Source organism: Nyctibius grandis, chromosome 8 (assembly GCF_013368605.1).
Source record: "Nyctibius grandis isolate bNycGra1 chromosome 8, bNycGra1.pri, whole genome shotgun sequence".
Taxonomy (NCBI): domain Eukaryota; kingdom Metazoa; phylum Chordata; class Aves; order Nyctibiiformes; family Nyctibiidae; genus Nyctibius; species Nyctibius grandis.
The window spans coordinates 45,411,489-45,428,574 of NC_090665.1; the positions used below are offsets into that span (position 1 = coordinate 45,411,489).

The following is a 17,086-nucleotide window of genomic DNA, read 5'->3' on the forward strand; positions in this document are numbered from 1 at the left end:
TCTTATCAAAGATTATACCTGAATTGCAAGCTCTCTCACTGCTCAACAGATCATTCTACTCTAACGAAGTGTCTGGATAAATACTCGCAACCTGCAGATGAAAAGAGCTGTGGAAGTTCAAAGGCGAGTGTGAGCTGCTGGTTGTCCATCCTGCGAAACCCGTGTGTTCATTAGCACCCGGCCCCTCACCAGCAAACACGAGGAGCTCGCTCAGTTCTCCCTCTCCAGCCATCTGCAACTAAAAACAGCATTTTTAGGGCTTTGATTGCTGCTCTGAACTAACAATTGCCCAGAACTGTTATTTCAATTTATCCCTACCGTCTCCAAAAAAATCCATTCTCAAGCCTCCCCAAACATAAGCCTAATTTAATGAGGCAACTGTTTCACAGAAAATCCTGCATCCTCTGCAATCACACAAAGAGGTTTTGCAACCTGATTGAAATAACGCCCAAGTATGATTGTTAGGCTGCATTTGACCTCTATCTTTTCTTAAATTTAAGTGGTTTTTTCCCCCGTTTTTTTAATTTATTTTTTCCATATTCCCAAATCCTTCAGATGTCACATCGCAGTGCTCATCAAGTGGGAAGCACCACAGAAAGTGCAGATCATGTATGAATAAACTCTCTACGAGGAGAAAAATTCAGTCACAAGAGCTGGAAACCGCATGTGCTACGCATCAGGCTTTGCACTTCTTCCTCTTCCTTTCCATCCCTTCTGTCAGCTGGGTGATTTATCTCCCGGTTTGCATTTTGTGTAGCTTTATGGGACAACAAATCCAGGCTAAAACTATTTGTTTCCTGACTTTAGAGAAATACAGAGTATAGGTAAAAGACTGGTATGACATCATTTCGACCGTCCACCTGCCAATATAAGATTATTTTTCACAGCGTGTATTTTGTACTTCCTCCCATCTGACTATCCAATGTCTTAAGAGATGCGATTCATACTGTCACATCCTCTGCACTGTGATGAAATGCTGCCCAAATACACCCCAAATTCGTATTTATTTTTCATATTGGCACACTTCCTTGCAAACTTGCATCTGATTTGTTTCCTTCTATTGCCCTCTCGGTCCATTATTTCAGTGCCAGCTCTCCTAAGCTATATATACTCCTGCATTTGTATTTCCAAGGTGAAGGCATTTTGTTATCTTTTTGCCCATATTCCTTATTTCTCTCTTTTTTTTTATCTGCAAATCTTCTCAAACTGAGATCATTCATTTGCACACTCCCTCTCCGAGCTCATTAATGAAGAGGTTAAATAAACCCAGGCCTAACGCCTTTCCCAGAACCCCCCATCAGGTACCTCTCCTGACTGCAATACCTGGCCATCCATCATTCAGCTCCTGTCGCGCAGTCTCTCGGCCGTGCTTCACATCGCAAGCCTTGCTAAACTAATCTGTCAAATAGATTTCTTGAAATGCGATATCAAATGCTCTGGAAAACTCCAAACCTTACGACACTAATTGCATTACCTGCTGCCAAAAGAGGCGGTGATTCTGTTTTAAACCACAGTACGCTTTCTTAGTGGGATTTACTCTGTATAAACTTGTATTCTTTATTGCACTTAGTTTCATTAGCCTTCTAACACCAGTGGGTTTAGCTCCATTTATTTTACTGATGATAGAAGATATTTTTCAAATGGAACTGCCAGAATCACTTTGCACACTGTTTTCAAACTGATAGTCTATTAGCTTTTCACCAGGTAACTCAGGATTCCTCCCATTTTATCAGCTCCACTTTACTATAATTTGCCTGTTTTGTTTACACAGTGACTGCTAATTAAGTCCCTGCAGGTGAAGTTCATTCCTCTGCAGAAGACCAAAAGAAGTGTGTTTATCTTTAAAGTTTTGTTTCAAATGGGAGAAAAGGATTTCTTTTTACATTCAAGAAAAGAAGAAACAAGAGGGAAAAAAAGCACAGTCAGTCGAGGGTGTAGGGCTGCCGTGGGCAGGTGTCCTGCCAGCCCCAGTACCCAACCCAAGGGTTTTGTCTTACACCCTTCAGTCGAAAATCCTACTTACTGCCAACTTAGACATACTGTCACACTGTTAGCACCCCCCTAGACTCTCTCGCTTACTTTAGACACACAGACATCCCGTTGGCTTGCGTTGGCTACTGCTTCACAAGGTGCTAATTAGATGAAGGCTTGTAACATTGCACCTCTAAATGTCAGACAAGCCCATCAGCTCTTCCACTGCTGCTCCGCCGCAGAGCCGCCAGTCTGACTCCTTGGGCCCTGTAACTCCACAGCATGGGCCTTCCTGAGCTGCAAAGGTTCAAGGGCTCTCACCATGCTCCTCCCCACCCTTCACCACTTACACCCACATTTATTGCCTCCAGCCTTCCTCATATATTCTTGGATGCCACAGACGACATACACAATACCCCTTCACAACTATTGGGCAAAGTATTGCCCCATCAGAAACAAATGGCTATCGATACTAATTCCCTGGAGCCAGAAACTAATCTTTCTCTTTGCTACAGAAATGATTAAAAATTATTTTAGCACCTTAACCATTTGAATTACCATTTAAATAGGCCCTTCTCTTCATTATAGGCCTGCTCTCCCTCTTGAACTTTCCTCTCCTTTATAGATTATTTCTAAGGGAGCTTCTTTTTCTTCTTTTTGCTGACTCGAACTCCAGCTTATCTTTGTCCTTTCGCATTTAACTCAGCTCAGTATTCCTCTTTCCCTACTTTGGCTGTTTCAACATACGCTTTTAGCCTCAGTCTCTGAGAAGTCCCTCTTTAAGGCACAAAAATCGCTGATTGTTCCATATATCCCTTCCAGACATCCCACTTTACCTCCTAAAACTTTCTTAATTCTACAAAATATGGTTTCCTGAAACCTTTGTATCGCAGCTTTCTGTGAAGCTAATATATTGCTTCTTTTATCTCTGGTTTTCATTTTTGTCCCTATTGTGCGAGTGTGTTTGTGGTTGAGCAAACCCATCTCGTACAATTTCCCAGCTGTATCTACAAAGGCTCTGAACTTGATAGAGACGTAGCACAGTTCGCAGTCATTATTAACCCACTAGCTTATATCCGATCCACCTTCTCCTTCCCCTGAGCCTTGCCTGCCTGGCTCACCCACTTTCCGATGAATAAATGGGATGCGGTGCATGGCACACCTAGCTCTCTTTCATGCAGTGTGGAAAGCCCCAGCAAACTAGGTAAGAGCCTGTAATGGAATTAAATGTAAACATGTTTAATACAGATTAAAAAGAACTGAGCGAGAACGTGAAGATACGGGTAAAGCGGGAGCACAAAGGCCAGAATTACCGAAGTACCTGGCCAAGGCATCAAGAATTTGCACTAATGGTTTTCCTAAGCAGCACATAAAACCATAGATTTTCTTTAATTTTTAGTAGCCATTTTTGCTTGGATTAAAACAGCGTGTAGTTTTACATCTTCTCTAATGAACGATGAAGAAAACGAACAAAGAAGAGACCTCAAAATGAAAGGACGGTTATGTACATTGTAACAGCTAATAACTAGCACATACTTTAGGGATATGGAAGCTGTGAAGAGACTACATTATTTTCTGAGGATAATACATGATGGTCATTTAAAGACATATATTCTCTGGCTGGTTGCAGTCTTGTTAGCTGTCATTCTGACAGCAGAGAAATAATTCTCGTATTCTTTTGGTGAGCAGCTTAGATTTCCATTTGTGGACCCTCATGCAAATATTGGCATTAGTCTGAATAAACTCACAGCCTCTGTTCTGCCAGTTCCCTGCAGTGCTTTGCATCCGTCGGTCAGGCCCGTTCCTCATCTCCCCTCCTTGCTCAAAGTTTGCAATTCCAGCTTCTCAACATTGTCTTAATACCTAGAACATCTGCTTGAGCGGGGTCGCCCATCTCTGTGATGATGTGCTAACGGAGACTATTAACTTCACACGAATTTGCACACACTGTTTTTGATCCGACAAACACTCCAACACGGGCGGTTTAACCAATATAGATTTATTGCTTAGAAAGGGCAAGCTACACCCCTCCAACGGGTGCCGTCCTCCCCTCTAGCAATCGCTGATGCTCATTAGCATTTACGCCCTCTGAGATACTGAGGATGCAATCGATGCAGCATTCCTCCAGCCAGTGCCTCTGCGCAGCAAACTTGGGTTTTATCGCAGGGGTTACTCTCGACCGCAGCCGGGAACAGCTACTCAGCCCAGCTCAGCAGGTGAGAACTGACGTCCTACATGAACCTTCCCCCAATCCGTAACCTGGTCCAGGACCCCCAGGTATCTCGGCAGAAGCTAACGCTCTGATGGGTACTGCTGGACTGACCACATCTCGCAACTAAATGTAAGGGCTAAGCTGTGAAAAAAAGTCAGATCTGCTAAATGTTGGGTGCAGACACTGGGTGCAGAAGAACTCCTTCCAGGGACCAGCTCTCCCCTGAGAGCTATTTCACAGCCCAGGGGAAGCAGAGGCTACCTGGCAGTTTGAATTTAAGCTATTGCTTTCATAGCGCGTGTAGGGAGGCTGGTGGGATTTCAACTCTCCTCACAGTTACTCTTTGGACGACAGAGAAATAACTTTAGTTCAGAAAACCTATATTCTTACAAGTGCGCTGTTCTCCTCCCAGTCTGGAAACCCTCACATCAATACACACACGCTGAGCACGCAGGGAGGAGGTGGGACCCCTCAAACCTTGTGCACTGGATTCCTGGTGGTTTCTCAGGGCGAGCTACTTCATAGCTAAAAACTAAATTACTGGCAATATCCAAAAGAAAGAGGATTTAGCCAGAACACAAATAACCTTTCACCCTTAATTTGTTCTTCAATTTTACACTCCTCCTGCGCTCATCTGGAAGTCCCTCAATAAATAATAAACTCACAGTGCCACAACAGATCTGCATGTTTCCTCCCCTACCAATGACATCGAGTGCTCTGAAGAATCTCATTTTTTTCCAGCAATCTGAACAGTGATTTTACCCTTCTCTTCTCTCCTAACCCCTCCCAACACAACCAGAATGGAAGCAGTTTTCTCCCTTTTAATTTGACATTGTTTAACAACATTGCTTCTTGGGAAAATCTGTTGACATTATACAAAGCTAAGATATGAGGTCTCATTGTTCATCAACCATTTCTGTTTGGTTTTAGAGCTTTCTCGCCTCATCTTAAGAATCTATGACAGAAAAATGTAAAGCACAACTGAGTTTATTCAGCAAATTCTTTTTAGGCACCATTAAAAAGAAGAGGAACATCCAAGAATCATGAATTCTTTTGGCTCACCATCTACACCAAGGAAGGTTTCTCACCCCTATTCTCTTATTCCTCTTACAACAGTAGGCTGGTAAGATCTCTGAAAGGAGCATTTAATACCTCTAAATATGTAAAACATATTGTTTTAAGAGTCAGGCTCCTTTCAAAGGACAGAAAAGAAATATATCTGTGAAGACTCACTGATTTACATAGTTTTGTGGGGTGTTCAGGTGATATAGTGATAAGTTCATTCAGATGTGCATCTTAAAACAAATTAATAGAAGATTTGTATTTAATTATCTTAGGAATAGGTACTTATATTTATACTTTCACTCCTTTATTTTTATTCTGTGATTGCTAAAACACATTTGCGAAAAGAAGATGCTGCCTAACAAGGCACCAAAACCAAGAGGCTAAAAGCAGATTAAAAAAAGCAGGGGAAGAAATTGCTCTTTCTTGCAGTAGTTGTCTACTGGGTAATAAACGTTGCAGAATTTATGCCATTTTGGAAAAAATACTGCAGAAAACAAAATATTGCAGGTTTAAGTATCTTAATTATGGAAATTTCATATTCAATGAACTCTTGCCAAAATAAACTGTGCACATTATCTAAAAAGCAAATGTTAATTAAAACTGTATCTTGATAGCCTTCCTGGCTCACAAGGCATCCTGCACGTGTGAGATTAAACAAGGTACTTGAGCTGCAGTCAGTCCTCCAGCAACGGGTTTCACTTCATTTTTTTGATGTATGTAGGACCAAAAGAAGTCAACACGCATTGATGGCCCTTAGCAGCACCTCATCTTTTCGTCTCTCATCTTGAATCTACAGTACATGTTTCATGAACTCCATTACAGCTGAGAATAGCTTCACGCAAAACTCTACAATAAACAAAAGACTAAGTTCCAAACATTAATTAGCTGCTTAACATAAAGATATCCACTTATCATCGTACCCAGAGCACACAATAATTAAAGCCATAAAGAAAAGAGGACGCCTTAATATTTCTGTACTCTGTAGGCTCTGAGGGGGGATGGCTATGTGTTACTGAACAGGCCAGCAAGTTCTTATCCAGATGAAAACCAGATGTCACTTAGCTTCTCTGCATTCATTTTTTATGAATTAAAGGTTAAAATTATGAATTAAAACCTGAATTATGAATTAAAACCTGGTCTGGTGGAAAGGTGCCCCTGCCTGTGGCAGGGGGTTGGAATTAGATGATCTTTAAGGTCCCTTCCAACCCAAACCGTTCTATGATTCTATGATTCTCTGAAAGAACAGTAATATAATACACGCGTGACTTAGGAGAGGAATGGTCTACTGCCTAGGTTCTCACCCAGGAACTTGGGGGAGAGGTTCAGTACTGTGTTCTGCACACATGTCTGTAGGTTTATCTCTTCACAGAGATACTTCAAAAGCAGATGTAATGGCTGATGCATAAAAGGACAAGTAAAGCATCGCTCTAACAGCAGAATCCTGCAGCAATAAAAATGCAGGTACACGGGCTTATTGAGGTACATAAAAATGCATCCAGGGATGCTGGAAATGCCTTTACAGCCTGCGGTAAAGCCTGATGTACCATGCCCTTACCGCTCCAGCCGCCCCAGCTAAGTCAATTAAGGAAGCATGGGTGGGCCTCCTGACGCACAGTCAAAAACCGATCGTTCCCTCCACATCTGTGGCCTGGGTTCATGCCTCCTGACCTAATGTAATGCACTTGAACGAGGCCTGAAGTGGGGGCTCAGCTGTCCTCAGTCAAAGCAGAAAGAGCACCCAGTCCCTGGGGAGGTTCTATTTCTCTTCATAAACTACAGGTGAAATTTGGCCAACCATACTCCTACTTTTAGTGCCTTGGGCTGATGAGGCATTCAGTTATGGGTTGAATCCACCTCCTTCCTCCCCAAGAAGACAGCTGTAGTCTTCCTCTAAATATTTTTTGAGCAGGGCAAGCAAGACTTTGAGGAACTTCGGTATAAATGAAGGCTAGATTATTGCCTATAGTCAATAACCAGCACGGTATTAAGAGTCTATCAAAACATAGTTACCAAAATAAGGCTCCTTTACACCCTCCTAAACAAGCTGAAGGCGAACACAATGCACCACAAGTGTTAATATATTCATGCTGGTGAAAGATGAATACATTTTCTCAGCATAAGGTAGTACATATATTACTGGTAGTACCATCATAAAGCTGTGGCCAAATCACCCACATCCATAAAGCTTAGAGCATCCTTGATACCATCTCAGTTCTGTCTGATTCATAAAAAACTTCCTGTTAAATACATACATACAAACATACCTAAGCTCAAATGCTTCACAGCCAACTTCCCGATCAGCTGATTGCAGAAAGAAGATGCTGAAGTTCACATGCAATTACAGAGTTTTGGAGCCCAGCTATGGAGGTGATGACACACATCAGCTGCAGCCCTTCACACCTGGCCAGGTTCCTTGCTCTGGGGCACACTGTTTTTCTTCTAACATGAATTAAAGCAGACTGTGTACAACAAACTGAATATTTCAGTATCAGGGTTATTCAAAGGTCAGGCCAGAGATTTTGTATGTCCAGTTTCCTCCAGTCTGTGGCCAGCTTGTCAGTATTTAGATTCCTAAGGAGGTACCTTCAGAGCAATTTTCCACATGGATTTACATGAAGAATAGTAATAAACTGCAGTAGGGGTCTAACGATGTTTTACAGCTGTCTCCCAAATGTTACTTTTCTCATGGCAAATGAAGTGTCTTTAAAGCTACCTCTAAAAACCATGCCATGAACTGAAAATCTCTCCAGGTTCATTTATCTGGGTGTACCAGTCAATACCGGCCGAGCAGCTTATGAAAAACTCGGCGAAGCCAACAGGTTAGGCACCTGGGAGCCCTGAGTGATTTCCCAAATTGCTTAACTGCATCTTCAGGCATCTAAACATCTTTAAAACTCCGGTCTGGGGTGTCTTTAATGCTCAAAACACCCTACTGAGACACAAAAGTGCTTTTATTTCTGCTTTACAGAAGGATCTTAGTCAAAATCTCAGAGAAAGCTGTAGTTTAAGGGGTTCAAACCGACATGTTCCATGTCCTGTGGAAGTTTTCTAACCACTGGTCTCCCCATGCAGCTGGTCCAGAGCCCTTCTCAAGGACTGTGTTTAAAATATTAGCCCTGCAGCCCTCTGTGGGAACGTCAGCTTGTAAGAGATACACCGAGCTCAGAGCTTGGACTCATGACTCCTATATGCCAATGAATCGCACAGCCACTACATCACAAAGCAGACCCTATTTTATTTGATCTTAAGATGTTCCTAAATCTTGCCTCTTTCCATGGTCAAGGGATAGAATTTAGTCACTAGTAAGCTATTCAGACTTCATACTTTAGGACATCAAAGTATGAATGATGTTTTTCAATTTTCTCCACTTAAGCTTATTAAAAGAAATATTTTAAAGAAAGAGCATTACTCCCTGAAGCTACTGGACACAAAAATCTGCAAAAACCTTTTTCTCTTTTGGCTTTGGGTCAACACTGAACACAGACACAATATGTTTCTTTAAGGGCATGTCACAGAATTATACACCCATCACTTAAACTTGGAATGGCTAAAATACTGCCTGAGACAAAGGGAACCTTACAGCCCATTTGGCTAAGGGATGCTTTAGGGAAAATGCATCCTAATGCAGAAGGATTTACATCCCACTGAATTTTTTACTTCTTTTTCCACAAGCTATCCTTTTCCACACTAGTAAATGGCTGTAAACTGCAAAAGCATGATGACACCCTGCCTCTACAACGAGTTTTAGGTTACTTTCACTGACAGTCCTTCTCAGTGCTCTGGCCTGCCGGACTGTTCCCGGTGAAGGACCCGCTCCAAGCCAGCACCAGCCTCCTGATGCTGAGAGTCTATTTTCAAATCCCACAGCACTGATATTTGCTCCTGAAGGCAGCTGAAAACAAGCCGTGTCATTCCCATTAGACTAAAAAGCACCAATATCTTGTGAAGTTGCAGCAATATTGTTGGTGGATTTAAACAACCAACATAAAAGCTCGCAGCATGCGAAGGGCTGACACGGCTGTGTATATCACTCTTTATTATGCTGCTGATAGTAATTTATATCTGTATGTGGAGCGCAAGCCTCACCGACTCACAGCAGCAACACAATACGGAAAAGCACAAGACTGTGTGTATTTTAGAGAGAAGACAAGACATTAAGCTTGGTTTTGTTCCTGGGAAAACCATGTGGTCCCGGGTCAGCGCATTGGGATGGGACTGAAAGACCAGGATCTAACTGCTGTCAGTGCACCTCGACTTGTGTAAGATCATTCCCTTCTCTCTTCTTTTTCCTTCACGTCTCATCTTTGGCCATCCTACCTGCTCAGACTGACAGCTCTGGGGACAGGCTGGTATATTAATGACCTGCTGTTGTGGTTGTGGAGTAATGAGCACAGTGAGGGTCCCATTTTCAGATGGACCTCACAGGCACTTCTGTTACGAGCACCGGCATTTGCATTTACACCATTGTCCTGGTTTCATGGGATAAAAATTATAGAATCAAGTTTCTGTTAGATTTTTGGTTCAGTCTGTGGCCAGCCATGGTGATCAGGGCCATCAGCAGTTAAACCCAGGGCAGCTGACCCAGGCTGGCCCACAGGTGTGTTCTATAGCATTGACATCAAGTTCACTACAAAAGGGAGGGCTTGGGGGGTAGAGGGGGGCTCTTTTTGCTCTCCTCTCTTCCGGCCTCCCTCTTTTTCATTCCCAACAATTACTATTCCTGGAGTAACTTGCCAGTGCTCTGTAGCTAAGTATAATTTTGTGTGTTTTGTGTTGTCATTGATATTGGTTTCTTTATTTTATTAAATCTGTTTAACTTCAAACCCACGAGTCTCCCTCCTTTTCCCAATTCCCTTCCTCGGTCAGGGAAGGGACATTCGGTGAGAGAAAAGCTGTTTATTGTTTAGCCCTGGGTGCAGGCTAAATGAAGACAATCATTAATGCCCACAAGATGCTAGCAGGCCCACAGGTTGCTGGTGTGGCCATGTAGCCACTTGGACCCCAACTGCCTACCACAGCTTATGAAGGATTATCGGAATTTGTGTGTTTTACAGTTCTCCTTCACACAGAGGGCTCATCAAGACAAGTATGTGTTACTACAGGTTTTAAACAGAGTCCTGCAGTGCCTAAGGCTCTGCAGTAAAGAAAGGGAAGGAAAAGAGAAGCAAGAAGATCAAGATCCACCTTGGTTTGGTTGGAAAAAAGGTGTTTCTTGCTGTTGAAGTACAGTGGCTTTATCAGGCCCTGCCTGGACCCGCTGATCATTGTTCCATTACAACAGAGCTACTTCTGCTTCTGGAAGATGTGGACTGGCTTGCAGTACATAACAGCAATGCGTGGAAAGCTGACACAACAGTCCACATCTCAAAAGGCATCCCAGAAGTTTAAGCTCACCTAGAAGCCCCTTGGGATGGCACCTTCACGCTGCTGCTCTCAGGACCATACTCCATCACATCCTAATGAACATCCTGCTTGCAGGCAGCAGAGGAGACTAGTACTTACTTGTTGAAAAAGCAAGTCCTCTTCCCAAATGACACATCCCCACAAGACCTCTTTTCAACATTTCCTTTTTCCCAGCACAGCCCCCACGAAAGGCTGCACACCCAAGGCTGGCAGCCAAAGGAACAGCCTGGATGGCTTCGGGAGGCAGCCAAGGTTTTGAAATGTGGATTTCTATATTCCCTCCGCAGCGTTTCTCCAAGATGGCATTTGCAAGGCTCGGGTTATCCACCCTGTGCTGAGCAAACAGCACACAGCTCATTTCTCTGGAGGGGCTTTGTTCAGCTAGGTTTAACTCCTCGAAGATACACTACTATACATTTAGATACCAATCACACAAGCCATCATTTTAGAAGCCTAAGAAAGTAAAATTAAATACCAGAGGGATTATATCAGAAACCAGGTTTAGCTAGTATTTCAGCTCTGGGTCATTATTTCACACGTATATATCAAAGGAAAGTGAATATGGAATAGGCTGAGAAGCAACTGCAAATGCAAATGCCAAAATACTAGAAGACTAATAGATTATTTTTAAGGGCGGGGGGCGGGGGGGGAATAGACTGAAAATATAGGAGAAAGTTGCTGAAATAAATCAAAGGTGAGCAGATGCACTTGGCCAAATGGCTTTTTCCTTCGTAGTATAGCGATTTGTTTTAGCCTTATGTTTCCCGAATCCAGTCAATAAGACTGCATTAAAAATGCATGGGCCAATTTGATGTGTACAACACTCGGTTTTTCAGAAAAGCTGGGGCATTTGGAAGGGCGCAAGCACTCTATTTATGTACAGAAAAGGAGAACAGAGGTTGGGAAAAGGGAAATACTTGTCAGATGACAGGTTCCCCATGTAGCAAAAATAATAAATTCCTCTTCTTTTGAAGGAAACAGCATTCTTCATCAATAGAAGCTGCCACACTCACACAAGGCACCCATGGCGGGGCAGGAAGAGTAATAGCACCTACAAGAAGAGAGCAGCCTCTATTTTTACCACTTCTCTTTGCCAGTAGCTGTATTTCAAGACTCCCGTTGATGCAGGCTGGGGGTAGGCATTACCGAGGGCTTTCAGGAAAGCTGGCAGACAATGAATTTTCATCAGAAAACAAAGCTGACGTTTTCCAATTTTCTGTCTGGACAAAGAGCAGAAAACCCTTCATTCGGAGGGAGCGCCGGCTGAGTTGGGGTGTTTCATCTGCCAGCCCCAGCTGACAGAGGTCAGCAGGGAGCTTCGTTTGGGGGCCACGCTTTGTGCCTGGGAGCGCCCTGGCTCTGCACCCCTCAGTGGGACGTGCTCTCTCACGTGCGGCCGTTCACCGGCTCTGTCCCCATACCCGTGACACTGCACAACCCGTCCCACAGCCTTCCTGGGGGCAAGCTGAGGCCACCGACCCCTCTGCAGGGTGGCTCACCCCTTGCCAGCCTAGTCCCGCTGTTACAGGGTCTCAGCAGGTCCCCAGCAGACTGGGGAGGCACCCCCTGCTCTGCAGGGCCCTTCAGCACCCCGGGGTTACGCTGAACTTCGTTTCCGAGAGGCTGGTTCTGTCAGAGAAGGGACGAGCAGTGCATTAAACAAAGCTCGTTCATCCTCTCCAGGCTTCAGCTCCCCGTAGTGAGAGCGCAGGCACCAGCCCCCCGCCGCAACAATCCTGCTGGCAGGAGCAGGCTGTTCACAGGTGCTTTGCCAAGTAAGGCCTTCGGTTGGATATGGTTTTAAACTGAAAGAGGGGAGATTTAGATTAGATATTAGGAAGAAATTCTTTCCTGTGACGGTGGTGAGACACTGGCCCAGGTTGCCCAGAGAAGCTGTGGCTGCCCCCTCCCTGGCAGTGTTCAAGGCCAGGTTGGATGGGGCTTGGAGGAACCTAGTCTAGTGGAAGGTGTCCCTGCCTGTGGCAGGGGGGTTGGAACTAGATGGTCTTTAAGGTCCCTTCCAACCCAAACCATTCTACGATTCTATGATATTTTGTTTTTTTTAAGGACTTGACCATGTGGGCCTTCAGGGTGAGGGATACATCAAGGGAAAGGATCTCCGTTTGCAAAGAAAGTGCGTTGTCCAAAGAGAGGGGGAGGAGGGAGAGCAGGATGGAGGGACCGAGACTTGCACTTTCTTCTTAAAATCTGTCAGAGGAATCACAGCTGATTTGCAGCTCTGCTTTCACCCTGGGATGCCTGCAGCCAGCACGCCCTGCACAGGAAGGCCTTCCCCAGCAGGAAGGCAGAGAACATTCTGTGACACAGTACAACATCGAAATCAAATTTAACAACAGAGGAAAACAACTTCTGAGAGCTTCTCCAGCAGCAGCAAGAGGTTTGTGCTGCTGTAGAGACATCTGAATTTGCATGAAGTGTAAACACGGAGGCACACACACGTACACACCCCACTCCTGGTAGCACCCAGAGCATTCAGCAAACAGCCCGTGTTCTCCCCCTCGCCTCCACCCCAGCGCCGAAGCCCTGGAAGGAAGCCGGGCTGTCATCCAGCCGCTCCGCAAGCACCATCCGCTGGGACGACATTGTTCCAAACTGTTGTTGGGGTCCACTCAAGCGGCAAAACATTAAACGTTTCTATTATTTAGCGCATGCAGCTGGTTAAACTGAACAGCTGAGCAGGCTAATGGGAACACGGGAATAACCAGGTCAGCCAAAGAAGGTGTGAGCGTCCGTGCGCGTGTGTATGTGAGGATATACATTGCTTGCCGCTTCTTATATCAAGCGTAGGTTTAGGAACAAATAGGCTGTGTTGTAGCACTTTCTACCACTGAGAGCTAGACAAGGCACTGATTAACTTTGTAAAACCTACTGGGGAATGGAAGGATCTCTAGGAAGGTCGTACAGGGGAAAAGCTGTCCTTAAGGAAAATAAAATATAAGAACCTTCATGTAGGTTAAAGTAGAGCAGGCCAGCCATGCAAAGGCCTCCTGGGTCTGGGGGCTCAAATGCTTCGCAGGAGGAATGTATAAAGAACAGCTGAGGATGGAAATATATTACTCACGCATTGTGGAGTTACTGCGGGTTCCCATTGGTCTGGATCAGAAATCATTCCCTGTAAAAGTCCAATGTTTCCATATTATTTTTCGACTCTTTGGAAGCTATTTCCACCATCTGGAATTATACCATCCATCGTAGATCCCCTCCCAAGCATCTTCTCTCTAGGCAGAATCATGAGGTGCTTCATACCAATTAAAAAATTATCATCTTGGAGACTCTCACACTGTTTTGCAAACCAGCCTGTAAACTATCCTAATATTTAGGGTGACAAGTAGGAAAAATGAAAGCAAGCAAGCAGAGGCATTTCAATAATGCCAGGACTAATTGCTCAGTTACGTAGCCATTTGGTTTAAGAAACGGTCTAAAAAAAATCAAGTGGAAGTCTTCAAGCTTCAGGCGTTTAAAGAGAGGGTGGACAAATCCCAGGGTACGACAGCAGACAAAAAGAGCAAATGGCACAGCAGATTATTTCCTATGTCACTTCTGTATCTAATTTCCTTGGGTTTATGGCCCCTGCAGTACCAGCACACAGGCACTGCTCTGCACAGCACAGAGCCTCAGCTCTTCCTCAGCCCATTCAAAACGCCCTGGCAGAGCAAACATGCTGCCTCTCACCTACCTGCTCCTCTGAGCTATGGTGAAACAAGTCATACTTCTAAAGTATTTTTATTCTATTAAAATTCTACCTCATTGTGACTAACAACACAGTGAGGAATATTTACCATACACTGTTTCTTTTTTACATTACAAATCAAGTTCTGCAAAAGATCCATGTTCTGCTATACCAACTAATTTTTAAATTTTGACATTCAGCTTCATCCCAGTTAAGAGCAAATCTTCCCTATGTTGAAATTTTCAATGCAGGAAAATTCTGCAGAAGAGTGTTTCATGCGATCAGTAAAATGCTCCATAGTTGAGTCATCAACTTTCATAAAATGAGAACTCTGTTCTGAATGAAAGTATGATTGTCAATTAAAAATCAAGACATTCTGTTCCAAAAACTTTGAAATAAGATATTTAGACATCATAACCTCTTTCCCTAGATTTCTCTTAAATTAAATAATGGCAAATTCAACCAATTTCACATAATATTTCCGTTCTAACGCAACAGCAGGTCTCAACACGGTATGGTTCGTTAAAGTTTCTGCAATTAAATTTACTTGAAAATGAGTTAATGTGGCCTACAAGGTTTGGGCTAACACACCAAGTTTCACACTTTTCCAGTTTCACAGATTAAACTTACACTGGATACCAGTATACCACAGTACACAAGCTCAGAAAAGGGAGACTTTTTCATTCCCGTTTGAACTATTCACTCCCCTACACAGCGTGTTGCTTTCCAGATCATTATTTTTGCAGTCCGCTGTGTATTTTGGGCTCGTGTGTGTCTGCTAAGGTAAGCAAACAAAACTTGAAAGACCTATTTCTGCTAAATCAAACTTATGCTACAGATTCTTTTCATCTTTTTTTCCCCCCCTCTTTTAAGGTTCAGCTACTACTATGTTGGATTTCATGGCCTTGAAATCTGCTTTAGAAAGAAATGCAACATGGACCCCCGCTGATAATTAGCCTCAAGTTTGCAAGCACTGGAGAAGGAGGAGGTTAACATTCCCCATCAGCAAACTAGAAAGAAAGGCAAGCAGCCTCCCGCTGCCTCGCTCTCCGTGTGACGGCAGAAAACCTGCAGCTTTGACATGCAAGAAACATAATTAGAAATTGGTTCCTGCATTTTTTAAATGGAGTAAGAGTTCCAAAGTAATCTCGCTATGACTCCAATTTTTGTATGTTATCCTAATAGGATATCCACATCCCTCTCCTGGGTGCTTAGGTAAGTACTAACGTGCACTAACATCCCTTTCAAATTTCCCCAACGGAAATTCCCATGACGGGGTGGCAGTGCCCAATGGAGAAGGTCATTTGTAGGCAGACAATTCCCACCCAAAGGTGGGAGCTACCTCCTGACCTCCCTGATTCACAGTGAGGGGAAAACAGCAGGAGAGAAACGCTTCTGGAAGGCCTAATCCATAGATGTAATCCATAGGTAACACAACAGGAACAGAATGGAGTAACTAATTCCATTTGGAGTGTGTGTGCAGAGCACTTTATTGACTAGACCTCTTAAATTGGTATTTATGTTATTGCCGTCTGGAAACCCAAGGCCTTCTTTGAGTGATATTAGCAGATGAGAAAAATAGAAATTATTTTACAGTTACTGATCTGGTTACTGACATATATGTTTCTTGTTTGTAAATGTCAATTTATTAGCATATGAAGGATAAACTCCTATAACTACTTAAATAACTACATTTTCTGACAAAATAATTAAAAAGAACAGAGTAAAAAAACAACACAAGAACATGTTTTCACAACCTCTGAATCTGTTGCGAGGCTGTTTTGGAAGACACATAAACCAAAGCTGACACTATACTTGATCTCAGCCAAAAAGCCTAATAGCAATATTATAGCCCATAATGTTTTACATCTGACAGCGTAAAGATCCTGTTTGTGCATCTATCAATTATTTATCACCCTAGTAAAAATTACTACCCACACAACCACACCTCATGCTCATCGTTCACGTTGTGGGGGGAAAAGCTGCCACCTGGGATGGCAAAACTAGAAACCACTTAGATTATGGAATAATTTCAAAGTCAAAGGATGTTTTCTTTACCCCGGCTGATTTGCAGTCAGGCTGGTACACCAGACTTCGAGAAATCTTGAAAGCAAGCACAGCCCTAATAAGAGGTGGCTGGAGAGTCAACCAAAGAAACCATCTATTGTCCCCTGTCTCAGGAGCTTTAGCACTGCTCAAGGTTACCCAATCTTCCCTATATTCCACGTTTTATAAACCATGTTTTTATGTGAGAGGGAGGATAATCCCTGTACATGAGAGCTATTGGCAAGTACAAGAGTTATTCAAATCTCTAAATCACAGACATCTGCTGCAACTTTTGCATACTTTAGCATTCATAGGTGGCTTTTTCCATGCAGGATGGACAGCCCAGTGTTGTCCCCTGCAGTTAACAGGATTTTCTGGTGTAAAACACTCTTATTCTTTCCAGCCTTCATTGAACTATCTGAAAGTTGCCGCTTTCTGTACCATTCTCTGTGTCCTGACCTAGCAAGTATATAGTATTGTGTAGTTTAGGAATATGGAACATGGGCAGAACCAAGTTATATGTGGGATTTCACCTTCAAGTGTGCAGGAAGCACTGCCTGTTCTCCGGACTCCTGAAACTCTCTGAAAACGGGCACACGCCGGACTTTGCACACTAGGAAAATGTGAGGAGTGGCACAGCTCTCACTCAGCAGATGATGCAAAATACAGAGGACAGCAAGTCAGAGGCACTTCACAAG

The 17,086-nt window shown here is 43.5% G+C and overlaps 1 protein-coding gene across 1 annotated transcript in view; it reads right to left on the bottom strand.

Moving 5' to 3' along the window:
• Positions 1–13,751, bottom strand: part of DAB1 (DAB adaptor protein 1) — a 345,879-nt gene extending 332,128 nt beyond the window's left edge. The window contains exon 1 of the mRNA XM_068406705.1: positions 13,734–13,751. The gene's annotated coding sequence lies outside the window, so the exon portion shown is untranslated. The remainder of the gene's footprint in view (positions 1–13,733) is intronic.
• Between the last annotated feature and the right edge of the window lie 3,335 nt (positions 13,752–17,086).